Below are 19,532 nucleotides of genomic sequence, written 5' to 3'. Positions count from 1 at the left end.
AAATCACATTCAGAACTGAATTTCACGATAATGAGTCCGTAGCCACAAAGCCAGTCACAGCCGATCCAGGAGCCTGTTAGTTGCAGGCCAAAGCCTTAGTTCAGAACAGAGATGAGTAAACCTCATGGATCAGTAAGCTGAACACCTGCCTGCCCCTCTCCTCCAGCCCCAACACTCTGATCTTTTCAATCTGGTCTGGGCATTAAATTGGTCAAACCTTTGGTCATCCCTAGTTCTTGAGCCCGGGCCCACTGCCTCAATTTGTCCTGTACCTGACCTTTCCAATCTGGCCTAGCGTTTAAGTCAGTCAAACATTAGGTTGTTCTTCACTTCTGAGGTGGTTAGGGAAAGAAATTGTAGGGTGAAAAAGAGGAAGTCATTAGACGAATCATACAGAACTAAGTTTTGTACTGGTCATAGACTTTGAAGTTGCATTTCACATATTTCAAATCATTTAAATATAACAACAAAAAGTGACCATTTTTACTCTTGGGAACCTTAATGAATAATACCTTCCATTTTGAAAAATATCCAACCACCTCTATTTTCTTTCTCACCTCAAAGACTATTACGTTCTCAGTTTACCACTGAACCTCTAATACCACTTGATTCTGTTTCCAAAACAAATCTGAAAGGGCGTCTGGGCATAGACACCACAAGGAGGACATTTCTGTTTCTTCTGTGCTGATTCTCTTGATATTCTTCCCCTTTGCAAGTCTTTCTTCATACTCACTGTGGTTATTCTGTTGTATTTAATTACTTTTCCGATATACTTATAATTTTTGTAACTATCCTGAATTTATCAAGTGCATCTTTAAAGTCTCAGTTTCATTTTAATTTCTTAACCCAACTTATGAGATCTAGCTTCTGGAAAACTGACTGTACTTCTTAGAGGCAACATGCAGAAAATGCTGGAGGAACTCAGTAGGCCAGACGGCATTTATGGGAAAAAGTACAGTCAACATTTCAGGCCGAAACCTTTCAGCAGGACTCTTGTTTGTACTTCTTATGGACAAAGCCTTTGTCTTAGGTAGCTCCTATTTCAATAATTCCTGTTATTTTACACTGTACTCACTTACTTGCCAGATTTTGCTTTAAAATTATTTGGGTTAATTGCCTCCCATTTTATTTAAATTGTTACTTACTTAAATTTTCTTTATCTTTCTTTCAAATTTCTCTACAGTCTTTTTCATTTTCTGAATTTAATTTATGTTGTCTTTTAACCCTATGATCTGGATGAAAATGAAAATGTTTGTTTTGGCAAACCTACAAATGATCCTAGATTCTGGAGTTTGACAGCTAAATCTCGTAGAGCTCCTGCAGCAGATGATATGGGTGTCTCTTTGCTCCAGTTATCCATGTTCAGTCCTGACCTCCAGTGGTTTTTGTGGAATAGAGTTGCATGTTCTTCCCTTTGATTACCTTGGTTCCCTTCCATCTCTCTGAGATTTGCTGATTAATGTGTTAATTGGTAACTGTAAGTTATTCTGTAGTTGTGATAGGTAAGAGAAGAAACGGTAGAAATTTTGGGCATTTGTGGAAGGTCAGGTTGCAGAGTAAAAGGTAGGGGAATAGGACTGATGAGATTCAATGAGATTACAACATGGAAATAGGAAATCCCATCGATGCACATTTGCATAAAGAATTAGCCTTTCTAACAAAAATAGTGAAATCAGGTCATAGAATTTTATTGCCAGGAAGGAAGGCAAAGTAAAGGGTAGTTGTGGAGTCTGCATATGGTAATTATAATCATTGAACTACAGGAACATTACTCAGCAGTGCCCAGGACCCCAGACCCTTTTCCTTATACTCTAGCAAATTTTGAATTGGCACAATTGCAGAGTGTACATGTGGAAGTTTTAACTGAATCCAGAGTAAAATTTAGATTTGTTCCTCTCTTATGTTCCAACCCTCATTTACCCCACCGAGAAATAAAGTCATTTTGATGAGGTTAGCATACATGATTCTGAAATTTAGAGAATAGAAAAATAGTCTAATCAATCTGTCTTCTTGTGAGATAACTGCTATTTAAGGAAATAACCTAGTGAATCTTCACGTCACTTCCTCTCTTGCAAATACAGTATGTTTTTACTTAGGAAGAACAAATGGTACACACAGTCCATTGTAAGTTATTGTGTTGAGAAACTTGAACTCAGATCTTCTAACAATAAAGGCCAACCTGTCATTCATCTTTTTAATTACATGCTTTACCCAAGCTCCTTTAAACATTGACATTTACCATTTTGATAATAATTAAAACATTTGTTTTTTCTTCCATGTAGATAATCTCATCGGTTTCCACTTTGTATTTCACCTGCCAGGTTGTACTCGCTCACTTAGCTTGTCCATTCATTTAAATTCATTGCCATGGTTTATATCCCCTTGTAGTTTTAGTCAGCAGCAGCAATGGAAATGCTATAAATGGTTCTCTCAGCGAAACTGTCTTACGCTGCTAGACCAATCTTGCCACCCATGACATACCTGTTCATTGTTACTTTATTTCCTGCTAGACAGTTTTCAGTCATGCTAGTATATTACTTCCAATTTCACATGCTCAGACCTTGTTCAGTAATCTGCTGTGTGCGATCTTATCAAAGATTTCTTGAAAATCCCGAAGTACCACATCCATTGGACCTATACCATCTGGTCTACTAAATGATCTATGAAGAAATGCATTGGTCAATACGATCACCCTTTCATTAATCCACATTGACTCTGTTCATTTGTATTATTTAATGAGCATTTGGTATCACATCCTTTATAAAAGATTACAGCATTTCCCCTGCCACTGTTGTCAGCCTAACAGTTCAGTAGTTCTCTATTTGATACATTCCAATTTGCAGGGCCTATTTCAGAATTTATAGTATTTTGGAAGTTAATAACCAGAGCATAGACTAACTCTGCTGCCTATTATTTTGGAACCCTGGGATACAGGTAATCAGTTTCTTGAGATTTATATTAAGCAAGCTTTCCTTCATTTTGCCATTAGAATTAGCTGTTGCTGTGTTTTTGTGTTGAGTGGAAATAATTGTTTTGGCATAGAAAACAACTTATACAATATATTGTTATTGAATTTAAATCTGATTTTGAATATTAGATTCATACATTTTTTTATATCTTTTCGAGTGAATAGCCACTTCCATCAAAAATGTAATGTTATTACATTTTCAGGATATTTTGTCTAAATTCTAATTCCTTTGCAGTCTGCAAATATAAAATAAATGTTTCCAAACTAATCCTCCAATTCATCAATAACCCATTTATTTACAGATTTTTGGCCTAATTTATAAAAAGAACAGCCAATTTTCAATGCATTCTAATTGAGTAACATTAGACCGATATATTTCAAAGGATCTTTTATTCAACAGAGTAGTTTATACTGGTTCAGTCTATTATTTGCTAAAAAAGGATATTTTCCTGAAATCCAGACATTAATTTTCTGAGGGCATGCTGCCTTATTTTGTTGTCATAGTTATTAGGGTCTGTGGTAGCTTTGGGATTTTTGAAGGGTGCTTTAATTTTATCTCTTGAAATAAATCTTTTGAGTTATATATTTTGGATTTTTTTTCAAAATATTGAACTGCTTTTGAATGTCAAGGACACAAATATATGTGCTGGGAGTAGCCCACAGGTGTCGCCATGCTGATTCTGGCACTAGCAAAGCATGTCCACAATTTACTAACCTCAACTTGTACGTCTTTGGAATGTGGGAGGAAACTGGATCACCCAGAGGAAATCCATGTGGACATGGGGAGAATGTACAAAATCCTCACAGACGATGGCGGGAAGTGAACCCTGTGGACTGACTGTCAGTGCTGTAAGCACTACGCTACCGTGCTCTGCCTGTTTAACTTCAACATTGTTTGACTCATTCTGCTGAAGACAGCTATGATTAAATCTAAAACATTCATAAAACTCTTCTATTTGGCCTTGATTGCATTATGGTTACTATTAGATAAATGTTCACCCTCTGCTTTTCTGTTGACTAAATCTGATTTACTGTTCAAGGCTGGACCTAGTACTGTATGGCCTAAACCATTGTTACTTCTTACTGAAATCTAGCAAAGACAATCAGAGCAATTTGATTACAATAAAGGACTGATGACTAATGATGCTGTTATATACTGTCAACAAGGAATGCAGTAACTGTTAATAACAGGTTAACTAATGGTGTCAACCTGATGGTTGCAAAAAAAATGCTATTCTGGAGCCTTGTAAGGCCTAACTGTGATTTTTTTTAAGCTTCCTAAGACTTGTATGTTTTATTTACCTGTATTTTCTTAACTGCTTTCACTGGCACTGATGTGGAAGTTGCTTTTGCAGTGCCAATGGAACTGTTAGTATTCACTAACATTAGTTTATTAACTTGACAGAAATTTTGAGTATTCCATTGCGTCATTAAATGTGGAATTCAGAAGATTCTCTCTCAATGAGTGTGGCTTCTCTGTCCAAGCTGTTAGTGAGGTAATCAACCCAGAATTACTAGTTTGAATTGAAATTCAAAGTTTTCACTTGCTGTAAAAATATTGAACCAATTGCAGCTTGATGAATGAGGTGCAACTGAGCCTTTAAGGTCTGTCAGTACTAATAACTGATAAGCAACATCTCTTATTCTGAACTGTAATTTTATAAGGATAGAATTTGTTTGCATTAGGTAATTTGCAAAGTTTTTTTTATTCTTGTATGTACGGAATTTATTGTCCTCATTTTAAAATATTAAATAGTTTATAAAGAAGGAGAGCAAATACAAGGTTTTGACCTAAAACATCAACAATTTTCTTCCTCTCATTGACGCCACTTAACCGACTGGGTTTCTCCAAGAGTTTTTTTGGGGTCACGGAGTATTTTAGAAATCCTTTTAACAAATTTTTTAAAACAACAATTGAAAATTAACTTGGTTTCTAAATGGTATTGTTATTTTACCTCATATAATGTAAGAAATGTGAATGTGAAGTTGTAAGCTTTGGTGCATAGAAAGATCAAGAAAAGGAAAAAATTATTTTCTCCCAGTGAGACTTTTGCTGCTACATTAATAATGACAAATATTTTATATGCATCTTGTATTTTGGTTGTTTTGAGAGCTATGCACATAGCACTAGTTTCATCAGTCAGCCTACTGCTATAATTACGCTTGATTAAGTTCATCACTGAAAACAATGACTCACATGAAATTGTCCATGAAAATACTGTTAATTTTGCCACAGCAGGACTTTTCAGGCAGTTAAAAGTTTCAGGCATGGAATTCCAGAATTTCAGAACCTCTTTTGTCTTTTGATTCAGTCACTAACTGACCTCTTTTAATATTTTCTAGTTCAGCTTTTAAGTTGACAAATGTTTGCCTTCAAATTGAGCTGCTTTGTAAATCAATCATGTTTCAAAATTATCTGGATCAATCCATTGCAACATTACCAAACTCACAAACATCAGAAGAAAAAATATAAGCAGAGCGAAGCCAATGCCAACTGGCCAAACCATTTACTATCCAATACTGATATGTACACTAGGACTGCAAGGATTTCAGAATGTACCATCCAAAGTCAAGTGTCCTGGTACACATCTAGCTGATGCCAATCCGGTGTGTGACAATCCTGTGAAAATAACTCGTAGCTCTTGGGTTGCAAACAATCATTCTCTGATTCATTTGGCAGCAAAGTCATACCGCACTATAGCACAGAAACAGGCCCATTGGCCCATGCAATCTATTCTGCCTAGTCCCATCAATCAACACTTCGAACATCACCCTCCATAGCCTTCCCATCTGTGTATTTATCCAAATTTTACTCAGATGTTGTAATCTAACCCATATCCACCACTTCCACTGGCATCTTGCTCCACACTTGTACCACCCACTGAGTTAAAAAGCTGCCCCTCAACATGTTCCACTTAAAAATTTATTTCTCACTCCTTCCTGACCTATGATTTATGGTTCGAGTCTCACCCAACCTCAGCAGTAAAAGTCACCTTGCATTTACCTTATTTGTATTCCTCATAATTCTGTATGTACAATGGATTCCACTTAATTGGGTCATTGGTTTATCCAGCAATCTGCTTATTGGTGTCCACTCTTAAAAAATAAAATTAAATCAAGAAAATAGCCAGGATTCCCTTTGTTTATGTGGGACACTATGCCGCTTAATTGGGACAGGAGATTGTTGCTGAACAGTGTCTAACTAGCATCAGTCTTGTGTACTTCTCTGACCGTTGGACATCACACTGTGCTGAGAGTGAATAGTTAAATAGTATGATATCAGTTTGCTTATCCTGTGGATGATGGTATTCCTGCAGTGTTTTGAGGCATCTGATGTAGGTAGTTCATGACCCCAGAGGACAGAATCATTGCTAGCCTGTAGCCTACAAGTTTAATGCTGTATTTAAAGCTTTGATCTCTGAACACTATCTTCCTCAGATGGTTATGTCAGTGGTGGTACAGTGAATTTCTTTACCAATTCTACCATCTGTGAAGGATGTCTCAGAGATGTACAAGTTGAGCCGTGGTCTCCAGGACATCTGTTGTGGATATTTATTTTCATGGTGTTGCATTGTTCAGCGGGTACTTGCTCTGCAGATACCATAAACAGTGTGAAATTCATTTTCTCGTTTGCTTCATTGAATGAGTTAATGATGAGTTGGAGCTTGACCTATGGATATGCATAGACAGTACATAAGTGTGGTCTTAAAGCTTGATGTCTATGCCTGGATTTAGACTGGAGGTACTATACGGGTTTAACAGTCTCCCTTTCGCTCTGTAGCTTAGTTCGACTCCAGTGGAAGGGTTGTTATTGGTGAGGTGCAATATCATGAATAGAATGATGATTGTGACGAGGGCATTGCAATGAAGACACTGCTTTACTTGAAGGCAATCTGCAATAGTATTGGATATGTGGTTAGAATCATGCATTGCATTTCAACATGTAGCGGGTATGGAATGGAGACAAATTTCTGATATCAATGAAACTTGAGAAGGATTGGCTACACATTCTCTCAATTAACATTGAGACTTTTGTAACAAAGACTTATCACCTTTAATATAAAGACTACAGTGGGTGAGCTTCTTGCTGTGCTGTTGTTGTTGCATGGTGAAGATCATTTAGTCACTTCACACTGTACTCTGCTTCAAAAATGTATTCTTTTGGCTGTATGCTTTGATGCTTTTCTAGGGAGTAATCTTTCACTTTTTGCCTTCAAAACCTACATTTTTTAACATTTCGATTAAGTTACTGTTTTAGATATTTCAGTGAAAATATGCTTAGCTGTAACTATATTTCTTAAATTGCTGTTATTTTAATTTCATCTTCACTCTTAATTATTTGCAGGTGTCATGTTTGTTTCATTTTCTGCAAAATAAATTAAAAAAATTAAGCTATTTTACTTTCCAGTTTGTGTTCTGTGATGATTCTTCAATCAGAGAGATTGCTCACCCTACTTCAGGTGCCATTTGCTAAATGCTGCAGATCCTACAAAATTCCAGTTGCCTTTTCCCAGTAATACACACTTTTCTCCTTCTTATTGACTGCAGAATTTTGGTCAAACAAGTTCCATCAAGGATGGCTGAATAATTTCACTTAAATCTCAAATTATTCTTCCTTGCAGTTGCCTTTTTTGGGCAGTAGCCTGATTAATCTGTGTTGTCTCCGCATTATGCTGCATGCTCCCTCTGACTCCAGGGTGTCTTCAATAATACGAAAAAAAATTAAATGTTAGCTCTTCCCTACTGCAGCATTTCATAGTTTCTCAAGGCTAAGTAGTTAGATTGTAACTTGTTTTCAAATCTTGCTTCCATTTTGTCATTGCTGTGATTTCTTCCAAGCATAGGACTTGTGCCTTAATGCTGCATTTTATTTCCTAGTGTAAGATGATAGGTTATCCTGGTTTTCTGCCATAATGTGGAGTGTGCACTTCTGATCACGATGCTGTGAGGAGGATGCCGTTATATTGGAGATAGTGCAGAGGAGATTTACCAGAGTGTTGCCTCAATTGGAGGGCAATAGTTATGGGGGATAGCAACACACAGAAATTACTGGAGGAACTCAGTAGGTCAGGCAATTATCTATGGAGGGAAATGATTAGTCGATGTTTTGGTCAAGATCTTTCATCGAGACTAGAAAGGAAGGGGGAAGAAGCTAGAATAAGAAGGTGGGGATTAGAAGAAGAGAACAAGCTGGCACATGATAAATGAGAACTGATGAGGAAGAAGGTGTGTGTGTGGTGGTGGATGGGAGAAGAAGTAAGAAGCTGCTGGGAGGTGATAGGTGGAAAAGGAAAGAGCTAAAATGGAAGGAATCTGATAAAAAGAGAAAAATGGACCATGGAATAAAAGCAAGGGGGGGGGGGGGTGAGGAAAGTTCAGATAAGCTGGGCTTGATTTCCTTGGAACAAAGGAGGCTTTAGTTAAAGGAAATATATAAGGTCAAGAGGAGCAATAATAGGATAGATAGTCAAAAACAGTAGGGTATCGAGAAATCAGAGTTTTAAAAGTGATCTAAAGGATTAGTTTACTTACATGGAAAGTGATTGATGTCAGGAATGTGATGCCAGAGTTGATGTTGAAATCAGATACTATTATAATGTTTATGAGGCATTGAGGTGGGCTCCTAAGTAGGCAGTGCATGGCAGAATAGAGGCACATTTGCTTGGAAAAGCTTGACGGTAGGCTGAAGAGCCTACTTCTGTGCATACAGCTCTGAATCTATGATGCTTTGTTCCTGGGTATGGCATTAAATTGTCAGTTTTATTTTTCTTTTCGGTGTACTTCACACCATCCAGTTCAGGTTATACATGATAAAGCATACTCGTTTGCTGAACTTAGCAGAGTTACCTGACAGTAGGACCAGCTTCAGCAATGTTGAAATCTGTTCCAGTTGTTTGGGGCTTTCCATATGAAGTCAGCCAGCGTGAGGCCCTTTTCCTGTCTTACATTAATGTTGATTTTACTGTTGGCATTGACAAATAGCAACAACTGCATCATCATTGGAGAGGCTGCAGGCAGAAACTTGTGACTTTGCACGTGTAGGGACAGAACTCATTATGCCACTTTGTTAACCTATTATATGTTTAATTGCTAAAAAGAGATGCAAATAGTACAGATGCCAGCTTCCAATTTAATTGTTAGTTTTAAGCTAATCAGCAATGGCAGTAAGCAAAACGTGATGTGACATGGGTTAATAACTGAAAAATAACAATTTTTGAACTAATGATGCTATCTCAAGAGGCCATACAACAGTATTCTTTTGATATTATTACAAAGTATGCTAGGAGCATTAACCCCTCCCCCCAACACAGGTCATTTTTGTTATGATAATGTTGACCATTATGAACAAATCTTGAAGTGGGTAATTTATCAACCTGCCTTTGAGTGCAATGATGGTATTAGTGGGATCTAGGGAGGTTCAGGACTATTATTATTATTTTGTAATATTCATATTTATTTGATATGATTCAGTTACGTATGCTGTAGTGATGGTGTAAATAACAGACTGTCTTTTTCATGTCGAGGAATAAATAACATATGAAACCAGTTTTTTCCTGAAATGTGTAAAGATTGCACAGACAATAGTTAAGTGTGAACTTTAGCTGAAATAATGCAGTTTTTGAAAAGAATGTGCTCAGCAGCCGTTTCTATCACTAAACATGCTTGTAGTACTGGTATTGGGAAGCTGTAAATAACAACTGATTAAATTCTATCTGAACTAAATGAATACTTTGGATCGTCAACAAATGTGTTTCATTGCTTGACTTATTCTTTGCACAATATTTTATTCAACATACTTTTTGTTATTAGAAACATCATTAATTTTATTTTGCTATCTAAATCTGAATGAACTTTTAAAATGAATCTCCAAGACAATAAACATAAATAGATTATTTATGTTCATAATGTTAATGGCTTTAAAATGAAAGGTTCACTTATCTTGAAGCTGAGATTTTTTCCGTAAGACCATAGACCATAAGACATAGGAGCAGAATTAGGCCATTTGACACATTGAGTCAGTTCAGCCATTCCATTATGGCTGACTTGTTATCCCCCTGAAACCTAATCTCCAGATTTCTAGAATATAGATTAGATTAGATTCAACTTTATTGTCCTTGTGCTGAGTACAGATACAAAGCCAATGAAATGCAGTTAGCATCTAACCAGAAATGCAAAGAATAGTGTTATTTGCAAAGTAACTGAATAAAAAGTAAGTGCTACAGCACACAAATATAAAAGTACTGAGACAGTACATTATGGGTGAAATACTGCTTAGCGCTGTGATGTGAGGTTCAGCAAGGTCACAGCCTCGGGGAAGAAGCTCTTCCTGTGCCTGCTGGTGTGTGAGCGGAGGCTCCTGTGGCGCCTACTGGATGGGAGGAGAGTAAAAAGTCCATGGTTAGGGTGAGATGCATCCTTGATAATGCTTTTCGCCCTGCCCAGGCAGCGTTTATGGCAGATATTCTCAATGGTGGGTAATTGGGTGCCGATATTCCGCTGGACAGTTTTCACCACACGCTGGAGTGCTTTGCTGTCCAATACAGAACAATTGCCATACCACACTGAGATGCAGTTGGTGAGTATGCTCTCAATTGTACAGCGGTAAAAGTCGGTCAGTACCCTGGGACAGAAGTGAGCTTTCTTGATGCTCCGCAGGAAATAAAGGTGCTGTTGCGTCCTTTTGATCAGGAAGGATGAGTTCAGGGACCAGGTGAGATCCTTGGAATGACTTGGCCTCCACAACCATCTGTGGCAATGATTTCTACAGATTTTCCATCAACTGGCTAAAGAAATTCCTCCTCATCTCTGTTCTAAAGGGACACCCTTGTATTCTGAGGCTGTGCCCTCTGGTCCTAGACTCCCTCACTATAATCAACACGGGTGATGTCAACAGGCTCAATAAACTGATTAGAAAGGCTGGTGTAACACCTGTGTAGTTTTTGTCTTATTTCTTGTGACTGGGCACCGCACCCTTTATGAGAGAATCAAATTACATAGTACTACACTAGGTGCTTGTAGGCCATCAGAAGCTTTAGATATCGAAAGGAGACCGTGAATAGAAAACACATACTTCTAGAGATAAGTTTGTTTATAAAAAAAACAATATATTCAAAATATTTACATGAGTAAGAACAATTCAAAATGTCAACATTCTGTCTTGGGTTCCAAATCTCAGATATCAAATGAAAACCAAATTCCTTTTTAGTTAGAATCAGTGAAGTCCTTTAGAATAACCTTTATTACTCCAATTTCTCTAACTAATTAGATCTAGTAGTATTCCCTATTTAAAGGTTTACAGACTAACCTTTCCTTTTTATTTATCCCTAGTTAGTTGGAAAACTAATTGAATTTCTATTCTTAAGTATTATGGTTAACTTCAGTTTCAGTTCCAAGTCAGTATGTCTACAAATTAAAATTCAATACCTCAATCAATCATTAAATAAATAAACAAAAAAAACAAACACACATTGCTTAAGCAACACACATAAAATGCTTAGTTTCTTGGATTGGATTTCCAGCATCTCCAGATTTTCTTTTGCTTATATGCTTCTTAACTCCTTTCACGACAATTCTCCAACATCACAGCTTTTAACACAGTGAATCTCATTCAGTAATTCATCAAATCATTTGCAAAAAATAATCTATTCTTCCAGAAAATCAAATTCAGATCCTTCGAATGAAAAATAAACTTATACATCCAACCGTATTAAATCCTCGAGGTCTTGAAACATTATGTTCCAGTGCTGGCTTGCTATCTTGTTTCTTGGTTCGTTGAATGAAGTAGTGAGTTATCCATGGAAAGTTGATTCACAACACATTTAAAAAAGACCTGACTAAATCCCTTGGTATGATTGAACAGAACTAATACCCGGTTACAGGCTAGAGATCTTGGACACTCGTCTCTGCCGATATTGTTTCACAATATGTGCTGCTTGTTATTGCTGTAGCTTCAGTAAACCTTTTTTCGGCAATCATCTATCCTCCAGGGGTTTCACCCTAAGGTTTTCAAGTAGAGTTACTCACAGCTAATTCCACTTTTAACAGTTTATATCTTTGGTTTTGAATAGTTTGCTGTATTTTTCTCGCTTGTCCATGCCTGCATCAGCCACACCTCCTTCTCGCATAGCTTTTTTTTCCAATTTCCATTTTTCTTAAAAATTCAGTAAAACTCATTTTCATCCCTCCACAGGTGAGCTTTCTAACAATATATCTTTTGGGTTTAATTAACCAGGGTTACACCGGCTCTGTTATAGGAGTCAAATTGGACATGCTAGAGGCTGTGGTAGGACAACGGACACAATGGAAAATCCTGGCAATTCTGGACAGGCTTTCTCACCCTCTGCACGCCACCTTGGGGGAACAAAGGAACACTTTTAGGAATAGACTAAGACAACTGTGCTGTCCAAAGAGTGCTGTTTGAGGTCATTTTTACCCTTGGCCATTAGGCTCTATAAGAGTCAATCTATATCTGGGGATGTGGTGACCCCTCCCTGTTAGACTGTTTTGAGTGGCTTATTTTTTTTTAATTCTTTCCCACTTCTAATGTTTGTAGTTTTGAATATTTGTGCACTTATAATGCTACTGTGACACTGTAATTTCCTTTGAGATCCATAAAGGGTCGATATATCTATCGAGAGGTAACATCCTCTCCACATCCATTCTGTCTAAGCCTTTTGATATTCAACAGGTTTCCTATTTTATAGGAAATTCATAGGTCCCCCCCCCACCTCTCATTCTTATGTAAAGGGGGTTTCTTCTTTTTGTTAACTAGCAGGAATGCTAATTTACTGATAACGAGAATGGTATTCCTTTGTAAACCAAATGCGGATTAATCTTCTGAGCCTGTAAGCTTTTGTTGACGGGCTTTTGGGCAGATCGGCGTGAGGGGGTCGAGAGAGAGGACGCAATGCTGTAAGCTGGGCAAGGATCGGACCCCCAAGCGGGGGTCCGAGGCCAGGAGGTACTCCGAGGAGGGAGGATGAAGCTAGATGTGCTTGGTTGACCACTCGGAGGGTCCTGAGCTGCGAGTCGAGGAGTTCGGAGGGGATCAAATGGTGGCCAGAAGACTTCAGTAATTGAGCTCCAACGGTTGTGCACGAAGTGGTTTGGACTTTGATAAGTTTGGCGCCTTTTCTTTATTTTTTTCTTCATATATACTGTATCGTTATTACTCACTTAGTTATAGTAACCTTTATAAATTGTAATCATTTAATCGCATATGGTGTACTGTCTGTTTTTGGGCGAGGCGGGGATATCACACAGCATCCACACCAGCTGATTACCCAGTTTGGCGGGGTCGAAGGCTGCTCCCACTAGACGAAACGAGCTGAGCGAGCCTGAGGCGACCCAGGGGGTTACATTGTGTGGTGCTCGTCCGGGGTTGATTTCTGTGGAAGCTGTGTGATCACCCTCTTTAAACTGTGTCTGCGGCGAAGAGCTGGTGTGCCTTTGTGGGTGTGCAATTGCTGGTTATCGCTGCGTGTGTGTTGGGTGGGGTGGCTGCTGTTGGTAGCCTGGAGGTCGTTGTTCGAGTTCTGACTAGTGCTGACGAAATGGTGGTGGGACCATGGGTTGTCCGTACTGTTTGGAGAGTGAGGAGTGACACGTTGGGATGTTTCAGCAGTGGTGAGCTCCGCCCGGTTGTTGGAATAACGTCCAGCCCTAAAGGGGCGGAGGCATGGGCGGAGCAGACCCCTCAGTTGTTGGGTGAGTGGCAGTGCTTGGCTGAGGGAAAGCGACAGGGACGGGTTGAAAGTTTGGGTCGGTGGGCTGGTGACTTTGTTAGAACTGTCGGGCGCAATTACCTCGAAGTGACCGCTGCCAGTTCTGGGAAAGTGTGGGAAAATGCGTGTGGTTCGACTGGAAGTCAAATGTTGCAGCTGGGGGGCTTATCATATCCGTGGCAGGAGATTGGGGGGTGGTTTAGGGTATCCCTTTTTGCCTAGGGGGGGCAGATAAATTGCTTGCGGTGCCAAGGGGATCAGTTGTTCCGTTGATTCGAGAGGTGTCGGGAAACTTAGAGGAGGCCCAGTGGGGGAACGGCTTGGGGTCTCTGGGGGAGCACGTTCCCAGCAATGTACCAACGAACTCCCGAAAGGAACAGACTCTATTCCTGAAGGCTTAGAGGGGCCAAGCGCACAGGTGTCGTTACAGATGGATGGAAGTCAAGTTAAAGCCATCCTCGACACCGGGGCGCTGGTTAAGTTGCTGTACAGTTTGTTTCATAACCGTTATTGGAAGCATTTACCCATGACGACATTGAGGACACTGGAGATTCGGGGTACCAGTGCCGGTGATTATCCAGACAACGGTTGTTGGTCAGTGAAAATGGAGTTCTTAGAGGCAAATGTGGAGGAGACTGAGGTTCGTGAATCGTTAATGCTGATGTGTCCGGACACTGTTGAGACGGGCAGCGTTTCTGTTCTAGAGAGAACCAATATCCTGCTGGTGCGCTTGGGGGCCTGCCTGGAGGAGGCGGGTGAGTGCTGTTTGGAGGCATTGTCGATGCACCCAGATTTTCGAGCTGCTTGTGCGGACATGTGTAGCAGCATTGGGCCGATACCAAATTCAAACAAGAGCCAGTGGTGGTACGGCCTGGGGCAAGTATCTGAGGGTGAGACCCTCTTAGTGGACGCTGTGAAATACCACGAGGGAGGGGAGTTGACTGCTGAAGACACCTCGGAGAGAGAGAGGTTGCGGCGACTGGCCCCTACAGCTGTGGAAGACGTAGGCAGCGTGTGTGTGGATTATATTGCGCTGAAGAGGCGCACTGTCAGTGACCTGAGGGCCAGAGAGGCGATGGCATGTTTGAGTGGTGTGAAGTGGTTTAAGGTGCTGGATCTGAGGAGTGGATGTTGCCAGATCCCGATGAGTGGGGCCGACAAGGAGAAGACGGCCGTTAAAAATTCCCTAGGAGTCTTCGGGTCCGAAAAGATGCCACAGGGCATATCTGGAGCCCTTGCAACCTTCCTGCTGGGCAGGTGGAAGACCATAGGGGATGTGGAGGCGTTTGGAGTTTTGGTGTATGTGGATGATCTCTTGGTGTTTGGATTTGCCTCAGGAGAATATGAAGTGAGGTCGTTGCAGGAGCAGCTGAGAACTACCGAGTTAAAGTGTTTTCGGGACACGTGCCAGGGCTGGCGAAGGTCGCAGCTCGTGAGTGACTGTCTCTACGGAATCAAGTTTGAAATGAAGATGGAGAGACTGGAGAAAGTGATCTGGAACCATTCGGAAGACTTACAAGTTGGAGAGAATGAAGAAAGTTGTCTGACTGAGGGTAATAGCAAACTGAGAACCCGGAGAGGGGAGTTTGCAGAGGTGAAGAAATTACAGACGAATCTCAGAAGAGAGAAGCGGAAGTTTGAAGGGAACCTGAAGATGACCATCGACAGTTCAAATGAAGTGCAAAACCTGAAAGCTGATCTGAAAGTCATGAGGAAGAAAAAGCTGGGGAGAAGTGCAGTGAATACTGAACAGGAGGCTGAAGAGACTGTTGGAGCAGTGCAGGCCACGTGTTTCCGTTTGGAGAAGATCAAACAGCAGGTACCGATCACAGAAATGAGGAAGAATACAGATTTGATGGATGATGTGCTGGATGTGTGGTACATGCTGCCTTTTGCTGACTTTCCCTCGATTGAGGAAGAGACCTTTGGCCCTTCTCCCATTGAGTCAGGTGTAGTGGGGAGGGTTAGCTGTGTGCAGTGTGGGGCATGAGTGAGAGGTTGAGAGAGGAGTTGGTAGTGGGCCCAAGGTATCCCCAGTTGTGTCCGAGCCTGAAGGGTTTAGGTGAGGGGGTATGGAGGTCTCAGAAGGGTTAGGGAACTCCCAGATAGTTGGCCTAAGTAGCGCCTGAGGAACAGGGCGTGAGGTTTACTGTGTGGGGAGGAGATGTCCCTGTTTGTGCTTGGGTTAAGGTGTGTTGGCAGGAAAGGTGGCAAGTTATTTAATAGTCATGAGGACATGACTTTTATTTGGTGGGGGGAGAGTGTAAAGGGGGTTTCTTCTTTTTGTTAACTAGCAGGAATGCTAATAACGAGAATGGTATTCCTTTGTAAACCAAATGCGGATTAATGTTCTTTCTTCTGAGTCTGTAAGCTTTTGGGCAGATCGGCGTGAGGGGGTCGAGAGAGAGGATGCAATGCTGTAAGCTGGGCGAGGATCGGACCCCAAGCGGGGGTCCGAGGCCAGGAGGTACTCCGAGGAGGGAGGATGAAGCTCGATGTGCTTGGTGGACCACTCGGAGGGTCCTGAGCTGCGAGTCGAGGAGTTCGGAGGGGATCGAATGGTGGCCAGAAGACTTCAGTAATTGAGCTCCAACGGTTGTGCACGAAGTGGTTTGGACTTTGATAAGTTTGGCGCCTTTTCTTTATTTTTTTCTTCATATATACTGTATCGTTATTAATCACTTAGTTATAGTAACCTTTATAAATTGTAATAATTTAATCGCATATGGTGTACTGTCTGTTTTTGGGCGAGGCGGGGATATCACACAGCATCCACACCAGCTGATTACCCAGTTTGGCGGGGCCGAAGGCTGCTCCCCCTAGACGAAATGAGCTGAGCCAGCCTGAGGCGACCCAGGGGGTTACAATTATATACTCCATACTCCAGCAAATACAGGTCCATCAAATGTGGCATACATTAACCCTTTCATTCCTCCCAAGAGCTTTTTGTGCTAGCAAGAGGAAGGAGCCAGAATTGTATACAGCACCTAAGTTATACTGTTTTGACTGTAGGCTTAAATCTGCTTATATCTATTAAATTAGTAGATAAACCAGTGTAACACTGAAGAAAATGAGAATGTACCAAAGCTTCCGACTTTTCAATGCTTGAAAGTCTCATTTAGTGTAATTACTTAAGTCTCTCTATTGCTCTTTTAGGTCGATTATGCAAGTGATGCTGCAGAAAAAACAATAGCAGCAGAAAGGAAGCGATCAAAACAGCAGAAAGAATACTACAAGGTAACAATTTGAATGTCTGCTCCTAGTTTATGATCCTGTTCTAAATTTGTTTGGCACGCAAACATTGTGTTGAAATCTTCAGTGATACTACACCTTAAGGCAGACTGAAAAAGGAAGATTATCATCTTTTACATGTTCTCTGGTTCTCAAACAAGATGTTGAATGTGATGTTTAGGTTATGGTTTTGTTGGTATTTGCTCACAATGATTTGTACAATTTAATTGAATTTGACAATTTGAATAAGGAATTATCATCAAATGGCTTATTGATGTTAGTAATTAGTTTACACTACTGATACATAAAACTTTGATTATTTTAATGACTAGCTCAGCTACTGACTTGGTTTGGAAGATTCTAATTTGCTTCTAATGATCAACTGTACAGTGGAAAAAACAAAATCGTTATTCTCACAATAGGATTATTTTTTACTTCATTCAGGCTGTTGTGTGCACAGTAAGCCTAAATAACTGATGTGTAGCTGAAAACTGGTGTTACAAACCTTTTATTGACTCCTTGTTGTCATTACAGAATGGTGAAGCATGAACTTTTCTTTTAATGATGTGGGAGTTGATCTATTGTTTAGAAAAAAAAATTAAGAAATCAATGCTGGCACAGTGGTGCAGCTGGTAAAGCTGCTTCTTCAGTTCACTAGAGACACTGCTTTATTCTTGATCTCTGGTGCTGTTTGTCTGGTATTTCCTCAGGGTAGTCTGGTTCAAAGTAAGTTTCTTATCAAAGTACGTATATGCCACCATATCCGACCCTGAGATTCGTTTTCTTGTGGGCATACATGGAAAGCAAATGTGGGTTCCTCTCACAGCCCAAAGACACAAGAGTTGATAGGTCAATTGGCCTCTGTAAATTTTCCCAAGTGTGGTGGTGAGTGATAGAATTTGGGAGGAGTTGATGGATATGTGGGAAGCATAAGGTGCAACAGAAACTAGTTGGGGAATGGTATTACTCTGTGAGCTGGCATAGACTTGATGGGTAGAGTGGCAAATTACAAAAATAATCGAATTAACCAAGGTCATTGGAAGTTGTTACTGATTGGATACTTATTAAGTGACAATTTTTTGGATTGATTATTTTTGTAATCTGGTAAGCCATTGGAAATTGAACTCCAATTTGTTTTTTTTATTCTATTTACAAATAAATTGTAATAAGTGAATTTTCATACCGACCAAAACAATTAAGTGAAAAGGGCAAGTAACAGTAAGGTAATAAGTTAAATAAGCTATTTAACTGAAACCATGTTTGAAGTACTAGAAGAGATATTGGGAACATATATAAAAAGGTCTGTTGTCTGTTTCTCGGAAATTAAAATAAATTTTGATTTCAGTAATTGATGGGTTTATTAATTGACCCAAAGGAAATACTGGGATAAATATAAGAATCTAAATTAAATAGAAAGAAACATAGACATACATCTTCTTGATTTCCCAAAGTGCTTTTCAATCACTGTTTAAAACATGAAGCATGGCACATTTATTCCCATAAAATAGCCATGAAATAAATGACTACATATTTTGATTGAATAGCTTTTCATGGCACATTGAAAGCTCTCTTTTTTTCTTTTAATAGACTAGTTTGTAGCCTTTGGGACCAACTCTGTATCCTCTCCTATCTTTCTTATTAGTGAGCCAGCCTTTGGTATGATTGCCCTTAAGTTCTTCACTTTTTAATTTTTTTTCTCAGGAAAATCCATCTCTGATTGAAATGTTGTTACCTCAAGAGTGTTAAGGTGTGTTTGGTGGGTGCAGCGTGGAGCGGAAGGTAAACTCCCAGAAAGGTATGCCTCTTCAGGAGGCTGGGGGCAACTCACCGACTTCTGCCTTTCTCTGCAATATGAAAGTCTGTATGTGTGTTAGCTTCTCAGGTAGGAAGTTTGTTATTTTCAGTATCTTAATTGCACAATTAGGAAGATTTAAACGTGATCTTTGTTATTTTGTATAACACTTCACACCCATAAAGTTAATGCTCTAGGAGGAATAAAACACAGAAAACAAGGTTTTCTTAATGATTCAGGGGTGAATAAAGAGAAGGAAGAAGATATGGCACAACGCTCTTGTATTTCAACATTTTGTGAAGATCAACTTGTGTACCCTCATCAAAGCCGCTTCTGTATCTTTTGCCACAATGCAAAGCAAACCAAAAAACCCCACCAAATCTTCCTCTTAGAACCTCATGCTTGGTAAATATCCATGTCTTTCCACTTGCTGTAAATCAGTTGAAGAAGCTAATTGTCAGGCAGAAGTGTTATATATTTCTTCATTTTCGGGGTCCGTTTGGACCATCTGTCTTGAAGGCCAATGGATGATGATGATCATCACAAACCTGGACGAAAGGTATGGAGATCCTGAGATGCCCAGTCATCAAGATCTCCCTCTCAGCCTCACCAGTGTAGTCCAAAAAGAAAACTTATGAGGCAATACGTTTGGCACCAGCTTGGCAACAGGAGCTGTCGGAAGAACGTCCAGCTGCCTTGGGGGCTCCATTCTGATGTGGGGGATTTTCTGTCTGGCTTTGCTCCCAAAGCCTTTGTCTCTGCTGAGGCTGCCCACAAGGCAGTGGGGCTATTTGCCTATAGCTGGGGATCTGGTTCA

The 19,532-nt window shown here is 39.9% G+C and overlaps 1 long non-coding RNA gene across 1 annotated transcript in view; it reads left to right on the top strand.

Moving 5' to 3' along the window:
* The window catches only part of LOC132395515 (uncharacterized), a 170,421-nt gene extending 153,491 nt beyond the window's left edge, over positions 1-16,930 (top strand). Inside the window, exon 4 of the long non-coding RNA XR_009512635.1 lies at positions 16,849-16,930. This is a non-coding gene — a long non-coding RNA (uncharacterized LOC132395515). The remainder of the gene's footprint in view (positions 1-16,848) is intronic.
* The last annotated feature ends 2,602 nt before the right edge of the window (positions 16,931-19,532 follow it).

This window comes from Hypanus sabinus, chromosome 6 (genome assembly GCF_030144855.1).
Source record: "Hypanus sabinus isolate sHypSab1 chromosome 6, sHypSab1.hap1, whole genome shotgun sequence".
Classification (NCBI taxonomy): domain Eukaryota; kingdom Metazoa; phylum Chordata; class Chondrichthyes; order Myliobatiformes; family Dasyatidae; genus Hypanus; species Hypanus sabinus.
This window is presented reverse-complemented; position numbering and strand designations above follow the sequence as displayed.